General features: G+C 36.7%; 1 protein-coding gene across 3 annotated transcripts in view; it reads left to right on the forward strand.

Moving 5' to 3' along the window:
- Positions 1 to 12,907, forward strand: part of plagl2 (pleiomorphic adenoma gene-like 2) — a 49,398-nt gene continuing 36,491 nt past the window's right edge. For all 3 annotated transcript variants that reach the window (XM_026153334.1, XM_026153333.1, XM_026153335.1), the window contains exon 1: positions 1 to 231. The gene's annotated coding sequence lies outside the window, so the exon portion shown is untranslated. The remainder of the gene's footprint in view (positions 232 to 12,907) is intronic.

Raw genomic sequence — 12,907 nt, forward strand, 5'->3', positions numbered from 1 at the left:
CGCCCCATAACTCCGCTGCAGCCTGAGGAGAGCCAGACACACTCTCAGGCCCCGAATATAGAAAAATTATTGGGAAAAATCGGAAAAAATATCCAAGCAACAGATCGGGAGGAGAAAAGAGCGTGGAGCGGTGGCGTGGGCTCTCCCACAGCGGGTTTTTGGTCCGGTCCGGGATGGGAGGCTACCGGGAGTCCTTGTGAAATTGACTAATGCGATGCTGGAAACTTTCTGGTGGGTAAACTGCTCGTTTTTTTCCTCTAAGCGCTCATATTGTGGCTTCACGTCCTCCCGTCTGCATGTGTGCCTTTGCTACAACTTTCCGAGCCTCGTATCAGCCCTCAGTTGTCTCTAAGTGACACTTGAATTGTTGTGAACGTGTTGTTACCGTCGCACGATCGACTTTGCGCTATTTTTTCTTTAGTGGCACCGTGTAAGAAGCCTGGGTATTTAATTTATAATTACGCGATCGTCTCTTCTGCCTCGTCTTCTTCCTCAGTTTTTTTTAAACGTTTTCTTGTTTTTGCTCGATGATTATGTTGCAAACGCAATCTGTAAAGTTGTTCCACACGGCGCACTTTGTGCAGCGGCCCCTCGCTGTTGACGTTTGATGTAGTTTTGCAAGTTTTCGGCGATCTTGTGATTTTTAAGCAATTTTCGAACATTCATCAAGTGTGCAGTGCCGCTGCACGGGAGAGGGAGGTCGAGAGAACGTCCTGTTGCGTGTGTTTGTTGACCAGAGGGGAAAAAACAAATTTGCTGAAACGTGCACGGATGTTTATGCCCATCACAGATTCTTTAAATAAGTTTTGCGACCGATATTCAGTCGCCCTCCTTGAACCTTGAAGCCATTGTTGCTGTCTGAATCGAGCCGTCCACTAGGTTGTGGTTTATGTCACAGTTCGGATGTTTTGCTGGGAGAGTGTGCGCTTTTCCTTGAAAGAGGGGGGTAAATAACAACCAAGACCCTGCCAAAGAGCCGGGGTGGTTGGGGTCACAGTGTGGGGGTTCAGTTTGTGCACTTGTTTCTGATTTGGCTGCACGCTTTTTACGTATTTACTGTCATTCAGGAGGGAGGAAATGAGCACAAACAACGGTGGAAGTAACCCTAAAGTAGTCAGCTTTGCAGAGGACTGAACAGAAAGCTGTTTCTCCTATTGGGAGATTGTTGCATTCTGGTGTTTTTCATTTGCATTTCATATTGTTATTGCAGCAATATTACATTTCAAGATTAGCAAACTTTTTCCCTGTTCTGCATAAAGCATGAACTCTGGCTGAACTTTGGGATATTTAAGTTGTTTTCATGACATCACTTATAAACTATAAGCAGACATCCTGTGATTGTACAGGAAAGTGCACATCCACAGTGGGAGATTCCACTACACGCATACACGGTTTTCCATTACCAAGTTATCCATCGTCATTTGAGCACACTAAAAATGACAATATGGAAGTACATCGGCCAACATAAGTATCAGCTGTTGATATATCTGTGTATTGTTGTTGTTTTCCATCATTTGTAGCAGCGTGGAAATGTTCAAAGATACTGTGAGGAAAGGAAAGTACTTTAGGACAGTTAACAAGAACAGAAATGTGGACATTTGTGTCAGCATCTGCTGTTGGCTAGATATTTTTTTTTTAAACATAGAAATCATTCCAGACATTGATGATCAATGTAACCTAAAAGCAAAAAAACAACAACCAAAAGATCAACTTACTTCCACAAACATAAAGGCTCAAAAATGATTGATTGATTTTTCAGTTAATGTAGGATAAATACCACATGACGTGTCACATTCGTTTTTAGAAGCTATTAGCCATTTTGCGAGTTATTAAGAAAATACATACACTACATATTAGACATGCATAGGTTGTGAAACTCTAGACCGATGCTGATGTTTAAATTAGCAATTCGATTGATAGCTGATATTTTTTCAGTATTTTTATTTTGTTTCTGTTGTTATTTTTGCGACACAAAGTAATCTTATTTGAAAACAAAGCTAATCTCTGTTAGTCTTTCAGCTTTTTATTACACAATATTTGTGCATCTAGTGAGTACAAAAATGATGTGCAATTAAAGATAAATATCAGCGACTGATATCGATAAATCTTGCCTTGTTATCCTGCTGATTTGTGTAGAAAATGATGTGATGAGTCACTTAGTAAGATGTCAATTCATTTATTTTACTGGGATCAATAAAGTTTTCGAACTGAAGATAACTTCTGCCTAATGGTTCAAGGTCAAATTCATATTTTGCTTGCTACTAAATCCACAAACACAATTTCAGTGCATGCAGCTATAAATCAAGTCAAACATTTTGTTATAGTTCATATGAATAATGTGATATAGCTGGACTACCAGTCAGAAAAGTCATACTCACGTTTCAGGTATAAAAGGTAGCTAAAAAGGCTAAATTCAGATCAGCATGTAATGAACTTTAGGTAGGTTTTTCCCTTCAACTTCACGCCTACATGTCTGAGCCAAGCATGTACCATCAAGGCCTCCAGCTACATAATAAGGAAATGGAAGTGAGGTTGTCACGAGACAATGCCTTTGCTGGTCGCTCTGCAAGTTGAGACCCATGTGTTGATGTTTGCTGCTCTCTCACTACAAGCGTTCGGCTGACGATGGATCCGCCCCATGGAGCATTAGCCAGATTTCAATTCTCACACGTGGAGCGTTGAAGAAGATGACTGCTTTATTTTTTTACATGCAGTGACATGATATATGAAAACAAAGGTATTTGAATATAATAGTATTTTCCCCCACAAATTCACAGAAGCTCACGCTAATTCCCATCAGTATGTGTGTTTTCAGAATGATTATGTGTACTCTAAAGCACAAAAAACCCTCAAGAAACTCCAAGACTCCAGTACTCCTACTTTATATTTTTTCCTCAGACATAACCATCTAATGATTCATGTTATTCTGCTGCCTGAGCTTTCAGATCTGCTCTGTTCAGTTGAGCACAGTCTTTGCTTGAGTCCACTGAGCCAGCTTCTTCTCATTAACTTCCATGCATTGCCTTACATTACTTCCATGCCCTGTGGTCGAGAGGCAGCACGTTTCATGTTTGCCTTTATGATTGAGCGAACGTGGGTGCCTGTGAGAGCACACACACTTGCCTGTTTGGAAGATGTGTGTGTGTGCAAGTGTGTGTCTGCGCTCCATTTTAGTGTGTGTGAGTGAGAGATTGCTGTTTTTTGAGTCCAAGGGAGGTCTTCTCTTCTGAAAATCCCCCTCACAATTCCTTGCACCTCTTCGGGCAGCAGCGGTGGTGGCGGCAGCGACGGCGGTGGCAGCAGCAGCAACAGCAGGCTGATTACCATGAGAAAAGAGCATCAGTTGGGTTAATGGGAGGGACAGCCCTCTGAGGGGACAAATGGTAGTTAATAACCAGGGAAGAATCGGAAAAGCTCTGATCCCTTGCTTTGTACTTTTTCACCTTCTAGAGGCACGGATGGGATGGGGTTGGAGGGGGTGGGTGAGGGAGAAAGGGACACTGGGTTCATGGTAGAATGGATGCTGCTTGCTGACAGGCTGTAGGAAAACTGTACTATGTGTTACTTTCTCAGGAGTGGCACTGGGAACCTGAGAACTGCAACAGAATACAGGGCATTGCCAGAGCTGTTAAGTGTGTGCATGTGTAAACACTGGGCAGCGTCCGTACAAGAGTGTGTGGACGTAAGTACATTTGGTGTCATGGGATCAATGTACAGGTTTTTACTGAAAACAAGTAATACTTTACACATTATTTGATACTTTTCCTAAAAGTAATGCAATTTGTTTCTTAATGACCTGCCGGAGAATGTAATTCGTTACCCTATTTGATACATTACTTTTGTGTTACTCTGTAAAATGACCTTAAACACATTATCGTATAATTATCTATATAAACCATAGGCTATTATTATAATCCATATCTTTTAGTTTTAAAATTGAGATCAAAGAGGCTTCACAGTGATGCAACTGCAGAAACACGAACAGGTAGAAATGAAGGCTACAATGGTGCAAGCCTGACTGCTCATCACTGTTTTTGTTACCTGTTGAAAATCAAGCTCTGGCTGCAGGACTAGAGTCAGCAAGCCCTCAGCTTTAAAATAATTCTGGGCTCTTGGCTAGCTTTCTGTTAGTATGCTGTCTGTGCAGATGTTTGCAAAGAGTCCACCTTGTGTTAGCACAGGTATTTGTCTTGATACAGTTTGCATTTCACCATCGTGCTTTTGTCCTTTTATGGAATAAAAGTAAAATTAATGTCCATATTTCTACTGCCTAAAAGCTCCACACCACATTTTTCCTCTTTTCTTCATATAGACAGAAATCAGCTAATAGTAGGGCAAGTGCACAGGAAAAAAGAAAACATGTTAACTTGATGCTTTTTTCTTTCTGTCTGCCTGGTGTGCAAACAACTAAAGAATCTTTGTAAAACAATGTCACAACATAATTGTAACTAACATGTCACTGTGTTACTGAAAAATTTAATGTGATTACAGAAACACATTACACTGAACACTGCATGGGACTAGCAGGTAAACAGATATTTCATTTAATTTATTTGCAATATGTGAGGCTTCACACATTAGCTGCTCGGCTTTCAGGCTATTGTGTGAGAGAGGGCTGAGAGCTGTATGTTGGGTGTGAAAGCAGAAAGAAGTTATGAATTCTGAGAAAGACTGAACAAGGGAGCAAGAAATAGAAAAGCAAAAGGATAAATCTGTAGCTCAGAATGTGGGTCTGATATTGAGTGGTAATGTGGTCAAAGAAAAAAAAAAAAATCAGCAGTAATTTGTTTTTCCTACCAAGAGCTACAAACTGCCATACTACTAAATGTTATGAAATACTTATAAATGTCAAGACTGGAAAAAATACTGGCTAATACTTTGATTAAAATAAGTGAATATTTTCAAAAGCTTAATTTTATTCTTGATGATTTTCACTGGTTTTAATCACAATTTTTTCCAGTATTAGACTGTATTTATTTTATTTAGGAAAATTGGGTGTGCAACTTCTTTATTACCGTTATTATGAAATTAGTAATTTTTTTTGCTAAATTAATAAAAGCAGCTTTGTAGAATCCAAAAAGTTTAGCTTTATTGTCCCATGAAGCCTGACAATCAAGTCTAACTTGTAGTCTGAAGTCCAAGTATTACATACTCAATTAAAATAGGATAAAAACAGACTTGGATATCCTTCCTTTTTCAAATGTTAAGTTTGTGGGCAATTAAACATAGCATTAAATCAAATCAAATCAAATCACTTTTATTGTCACATCACATGTGCAGGTACATTGGTACAGCACATGTGAGTGAAATTCTTGTGTGCGAGCTTCACAAGCAACAGAGTTGTGCAAAATACAATAATGTAAACAAGCAAAATACAAGAATGGCTACATCTGAAACTAATAAATATATGTACAATATATAATAGTATATGCATTTCTGGATGTGTATACTAAATATTTTTCTACGTGTGTGTGTGTGTGTGTGTGTACACATATTTTACAAATTAAATAGAGTAAACAATAAATAAAATATATAAAATTACAAATCAGAGGTTTGTTGGATGGAATTGTTTTGCTTTAGTTTTGCTGTATAGATAGCAATGTGATGGCTAGTAAGTAAGTAAGTAAAATTTTATTTATATAGCACATTTCTAGATAGAGATCACAAAGTGCTTTACAAGATATAACAGATTAAAAAGACAAAATACAAACAAAGTTTAGCCTACCATAGCTAATACCATAGCTAATGTATACCAATGCTAATGTCAGGTAACATTACCAAAGTTTGAATACATAGAACAAGGAAAATATTACTGAAACTTTTTGCTGACTTTTTGTTCGTGTGCATCATAATCATAACATTATCGTTATAATAACAATACCAGTGGAACTGCTGCTTTAGCTAAGTGTGGCTGGTAACTGGTGGGTAATATTAGCTAAAGTTGACTGACCTTACTATTAAGTCTGTATGCTGAGTTTATGACTTTTTAGTGTGGAAGATTATTAATTAATTAATTTGACCAGATATTCTTAACACCATGTATATGGACAGAACCCATGTTGAAGTCATATATAATTTAGATGGTTTTTACTAAGTTCACATGATGTTAAAGGCTAAGAAGTAAGCTAGTAGGTTTAGGCATTGGGGACTAATATTGCTGGGTGCATAAATATGTCCCAAACAGCAATCTTTATCCCAATTTTTACTAAATACAACTCTATGTACATTTACAACATTTAGCCTGGCAGCTATGACAGAGAGAAAAAGATGTTTTGCTGTATAATACACTGATTGAAAACAGGCATACAAATGAGTGGAGGAGCTTACATAGGCACATAAAGTCTCACATATGCACAGATATTTACAAGACTAATTAAAGTAAAAAACAAACAAACCCAAAACCCAACAACAACAAAAGAACCCTCACATTGTCATTTTTACTATGCATAGGCACAAAGTTAATAATACAGGCACACATGCTCTCATTTACTCACTCTTGCAGAGGTTTTTCAGACCCAGGCACATTCTGATGGGTGCTGCAGTATGCTAGTCAGAAATAGTATGAGGATGCGAGATGCTTGAACCACATACTGCCACTTTTCCTCATGGATCTTTTTCTAGGAAGAACAGGGCAGCTGTGGCTTTTCAGAACCTAGATTCATCCATCAAAAAGCACCCATGGTTTACACCACACAAAACACACACATACACACCCTCTTTCCTCTCCCTCATTTACCTCTAGTCCTTCCCCCTTTCTCCAATTCCATACATCCTCATTTCTTTCCATCCTCTCTCTTTTGCTTTTTATTGTTCTTGCTTTTCTTTTTTTCAAAGAGTTTGTCCACCTTTTCCCCCTCTCTTTTGCCCTTCATCCATCCTTCTCTCACAGACTGAGTTTACAGCCCCAGGCCACTTCCGCCAGGCTGTCTGCAACAGATTTATTAATAGGCTCGTCTCTCTCCAGTAAACACAGCATTGGTTTAAGGGGTCGTCTCTCAGGCACTGATAGACTTGTACTTAACCTTAGGCACTGACCGACTCGAGAATAGTAGAAGGCCTGTTGGTTCCAAGGATGATCCACTGCAGACCAAGTAAAAGAGGGGAACAGTTGGAAATAAACACAAGTATGAAATAGTTTGCAGTGAAAGACTGAAAACTTTACATCTGGTCAGGTGGAGTTTGGTAGGTGAAAGGACAAAGGAGCAGAAGGGGGATGAAATGTAAAAAATGTCATGCGATTTTACTACAGGCAATACAGCTCACACCTCACCCTGTTCATCTACTATTGATTTATGCCACCACATGACAACAACAGATGGAGATTTCCCATTTGTCATGGACTTATGTTAAATATTGTTGGAAACAGTTGGTCCATCTTAACTGATCATTCACTATGCCCAAACCCCCTTTAGTTAAGGTCAATTCATGGTTTCTGTAAACTCAAAACAGACTTGAACAAGCTTCTGTGCATATACCACTGGGGGTTCATGGACACATTCCTACCTAGAAAACTTGATGCTGACCTCTTGACACCAAGAAAGGAGCTGTTTTTTTTGTTTGTTTTTTTTAAAATCGTTTTTGTGTTAGTAACATAAAAAAGTAAAGAGAACCTAGAGATTAGAGATTAGGGGAGAGGATGTGAAATGTAAAAGAACAGTCTACTCAGATAATCATGTGAGCATGATGCTATAACCTGGCTTTTACTGTTTCAATGAGTTAGCAAACATCTTGACTGTTAGGTGATATTATCAAATAAATGGTGTGACAAATTTAAAGATAGATACTGAATGGAGAGATTTGTTTTTAAAAGGACAGGACTAACAAACGTTTTTGCATTTTTTTTGATCATAGTTAGTAGTATACAAAGTTGGGACTCTCATTTCTTACAAAAACAACCATTGATATACCTAACAGATTTTAGCTGTCGTTGCTGGCGACCTATTCAGGGTGTACATTGCTTTTAACCCCATGACAGCTCAAGGGCTGCGAGATGCGGCATTAATTCGATACGGGGTGGCTGTAGTGTAGGAGGTGAAGCAGGGTCTACATGTCTGAATGTGTGTGAATGTTAGCTAGAAAGGTACTTAAGGATAGAAAAAAAAATACAAAAGCGCTTATATAGCTTATATAGTGTGTGCTAAATAGTCCATTTAGCACACACAGAGTAAAATGGATGGATTGATGGTAGCTATTTTGTTAACTATCAATCTGTTGGTTGTCTTATAGCTGATGCAGACAGCAATATTGTTTTTTAATGTACTTTTTAAAGTTTCCCGTTTGTGATAGGGATTTTTCTTTTTGGCCAGTGCTAAATTTCTACAATGGATAAACATTAGTGATTGCCATTGGTTGAATTCAAGTCAGGTGATCTGAACTTTGGAAGGTGAGTTTCTACTTATACTAATGGTCGTCCAGTGTATTGGTACATTTCTAAATTAACTCAACTTTCCTGGTAATCTTTTATTATTTGTATTGCTTATCTGGTAAGGTAAACATCAGCATTCTTACCAGCTACGGAGCCATTAAAAGGCATGATAGTAAGGAAATTGCATTTTTCTTGTATTGCACTGAACTGCTAAGTTCCAGTATTACATTACGGCTTTTTAAACTACCCTAAATGTAACAGAGAAGGGGTAGGATTAGACCTCTGCTACAAACTCATAAATTTATGCTGAAGTATAACAAAAAGAGACTTTGACATTCTTATGATTTATCCACGGGTGCCTTACTAGTTTCATACATTTGAAACTAGTTTTAAAAATAACATGAAAAAAAGAAAGCAAATACGCTAAACCAGAAAACTAAAAGCCAGGCACTGTTCTTAAAATAGCAGGAATTTGTGCCAGTCATGATTTACATTACTGAAGAAAGTTTCTGTAATAGGTGAGCAGTAACTTCAATTGGAGTTGCTGAAAAAATGACACCCAGGGTGGATTCAAATCTATTACTAGAAAATTATTATAATTAAACCCATCTCCCTTTGAATAATATGGTCAGGACATACAATTTGGTTTGCTGTTGTAAATTGTAGTTAACTGGGTATGCTACATTTACAGTTTATGTAAATGATTCTGTGAGATTCACTTTGAGCTTTGTAAAATCTAAAAAAAGCCTTTATTTTTATATACATATATTTGAATATATTTTATATATATACGACTCTTAGTACAAGTAGAGCTTCAAAGGCCTGTCAAGCTTTTTTAGGTTTTGCTAAGATATACTTGAACAGTTGTTATTTGGTGAGTTTTTGTCTTCTTTTTTTAAAAACAAAATACAATTGCTTATTTTTTATGACTGTACATGTAGCTATTAACCTTTTGGCATTTTTTTTTTTGTTTTTTACCTTAGGAGGTACCATAGGAAGCAAAAAAAAAAATCAGGTCCAATTTAGGGAAGATAAAATATTTTAGAAGCATCTGCATAAACTGACTGTCCTTCAGAGCAGCACTTTTTTTTAAAAAAAAGAAGAAGAAGAAAGAAAACAAGACAAAAAACAAATTGCTGTTGATTTTAGCTGACATTATCCTTGCAGCTAGTTTCAAAGATGACCTCAGTTGTGCATTTCTGCCATGAAAAAACCCCCCAAAACAGAATACACTCTTTTTATGTTTTTGGTGTCTATGAATTCATTGAAATCATAATTTTTATTTTCATTATCACTGAAATTCATTCTTTCAAGCAAGTGAATAATAGTTCAGTTCATAACATGTTACGACTGTTTAAAACACAAGTTTTTGTGTGTTTTTTTTCTTAATAGTTATTTATATTTTATTAATGACTTTTCTGTTTGAGCATTAACTCTTTTAATTCACTTCACGCACACTTGTCATTGTAAAAGAGCATTTTGGGTGTTTTTCCTTTTAATGAAATGCCTGATGTCTGATTGGCATTTATATAGGTTTCTTGCTAGAGGTTTAGGCTGCAGATGGGGATTATTTTCAGTTCTTGTTTAAAACAACGAAGAAAACGTTTTTGTTTGTACCAGCAGTGCAGAACCCAGATTCATTCAGTGCACTGGCACATAACAAATATTTACATAAGAGAAGCTACAACTAGTGATTTTTAATTATATTATTATTATTTTTCAAATCTGTCAATACAAAATACAAACAATTCTGCAATCTGGTTGTCTGGTGATTGAATTATTATTAAAAGTTTGATGGAACAAACTTTTACAGCCAAACATATTTAATTATTTTTAGGGCTACAAATAGTTGATTAATGACTTTGTCAGTCCTCAAAACATGTTTAAAATGGCACGTTGAGATCATAAAAAGTTACAATATAAATAGTTTCAACTCTAAATATTAAAATTTTTGGAATTTTAATTTTTGCATGTGAAAATTGTAGCCCTTTTCTCTAATTTTTGTATTGTCTAATAATTGTAATCGGGAACAGGTTTTCTAAAAAGAAGAATGTTGTCCAACAACAGGGAACGTAGAACCTTTGAAGTGTTTTTATTCTTTTCTCTTCACTATAATTCTATCCAGATTTTGTTAAATTTCAATATTTTTTTCCGTGAATGTGCCAATAATGTGATGTGTTCGTGATCATCAGCATTCCTAATATCATCTGTTCACGTGCAAAGTTTTCAATCTGAGCCAAAAGTGGAAGTATTGTGGTGCACTGCTGTGGTGAGCTGTAGCCGAGGACTGCTCCAGTACCGGACCATCTAGCGCGCGCACGCTCACTGAAGTATGTCAGAGAGTTGTTTAGGATCAACACGTGACTCAGAACAGAATTATGCGTATGTGTATTTTACAGTAATATCTGGAATATGGACCTGATGTCGAATGAAATGCAGTCACACACACACTCCTGACTCACACACGCCCTCCCCTTTCTCTTTCGCACACACATTCGGCTACAGTAGTACTGATACATGAGTGCGCCGCTCCTGAGTCATCCTCAGGAAAAAGAGGAATGTAGCCACACTGTCTGATGACACAGTGCTTCTTCTTTTCTCTGAAGTGATTTTAATAATGTTTTTTTTAATAATGGTGGCCTGTGCCACCCACCCTACTCAACAATCCAGTGCTTGCTAAGTATTGCCAGGCAAAACCTTCAGCTCCCTCAGTAGAAGTAAGTTTCTCTGCTGCTTGTGCCAGCTGAAGTGAGTGATGACTTTGAGCATGGAGAAAAAGAGGCGCATCATCAGCTCGTACCTATGCACTTCTGATTTTAAACACTGGGAACATGACTCATGTAGGACTTACTTTCTGCCTGCAAGTACTCAATGTTTATCTGTGCCTCTACAATGTGGTTGCTTTCATTTTACAGTAACTACTTAACCAACAGATTCTCTGTAGTGAATTCATTGGTGGACAAAATACTTGCATTTCTTATTCAAAAATGTGCATCACCACAGTGTAAAACTGCTGTGGTGTATAAAGCAAAGTACGCACAAAGTTGAAAAGTATGTGGCAGTGTCAGTGAAATATAAATGTATTTGTTTATAAGCTGTACATAAAAGGACGCAGTAGCATCAATATATAGAGATACTGCAGGGGAAATATCTTTAAGGTATCTTTGAGTAAGTATATCATTACATCATGTTATCATCATTACATTGCACCATTAAAAAAAGGTTTGGTAAAGGGGGAGGTGGAAACTGTTATTTCTCTATTAGTATTAGTTTTATATACAACAGATAAGATAAAACAGCACTTTTCACTGAGTTGAATGAACAGCACCAAGGCCCAGTACAAGATAAATAGGTACTATTTTAAACTGTGAATCATGCAAAGCTATTCTTGTAGAGTCCAAGAATAAAAAATATAATGCTCAAAATAATCTGAATAGATCAAGTTTAAGCATGGCCAGATAAACATTTTGCTCTGGGGCAGGAACTCATTTTGGGCCAACTCTGTTTCAGTAAGACAGTGATAATAAAATACTACAAATATAATGCTATAAAATGCCCTTGTATTTGCATTTATTTACTTCATCGTTTGTTCAGTAGAGTAAATTATTACTTCACTTTTTGAAAACGTTAAGTAAATATATGCTCTGTAAAACCATAAAATTAAACTTGTTTAATGTTTTTTAATAATAGTAGTCCTGTTATTAATGTTAATATGAATAATATTAAAAATAGCTGAAAACCTGATTAGCAAGATAATGCTCTCTATTTTTAAAAGAACGCAAGGAAAAAATACAGAATCTGCATCTAATGTGTTGCTATCAGTACCATGGATTAATTTTTAATAAAACAAAACGTGTGATTTAACCATGTGAACTTAAACCACATGAGACCAAAGGCTACTCTGCTAAGCTACCCTAGCTATTTATAAAAACAATTTTTATACTTCATAAAGTTTGGCTCAATCAGTTGTAACACTAATTAACTCTATACTGCTTGAAAGGAGCAACACATGAAGCTCTTTTCTGACCTTTGTAATGTAGTTAAAATACATCACTCCCTTTTATTAAAATAACAACTATCTTGCTGTATGGTTGAAAATCTTTGTGTTTTACTAGATGGGATAAAAATCTGTTGTGTCTCAATACATGTCCATTTTTTTTAAGGTCGCTCATTAGAAATAGGGTCTCGTGACTGCAGGCTCTGTGTACTACAATGGATCTAAAAGGCTGCTTTAAGGAACCTGGGCATGTTATTAAGTGTCAAACTACTATGAATAAGTTATGAGCAAGGCTTCACTTTAGAGGGGACATATGTGTAATTAAGAACAATTAACATTTGTAGACTTGTAGATTAAGACTTTTAAAGTAGACTGTATTAATGAAGTACTATTAAAGGAGAGCACCAGTTCTAATTGTGCTGCCACATTGCAAGCGCACAGTAAACAATGCATATTAAGATCTTGATTGATATATAACATTGATTTGTAACTTATTGATTGGTGGCATCTTATAGTCCAGAGACATGCATGTTGGGTCACTAGTG

The sequence above is a fragment of the Astatotilapia calliptera genome, chromosome 20 (assembly GCF_900246225.1).
Source record: "Astatotilapia calliptera chromosome 20, fAstCal1.2, whole genome shotgun sequence".
In the NCBI taxonomy this organism is placed as follows: domain Eukaryota; kingdom Metazoa; phylum Chordata; class Actinopteri; order Cichliformes; family Cichlidae; genus Astatotilapia; species Astatotilapia calliptera.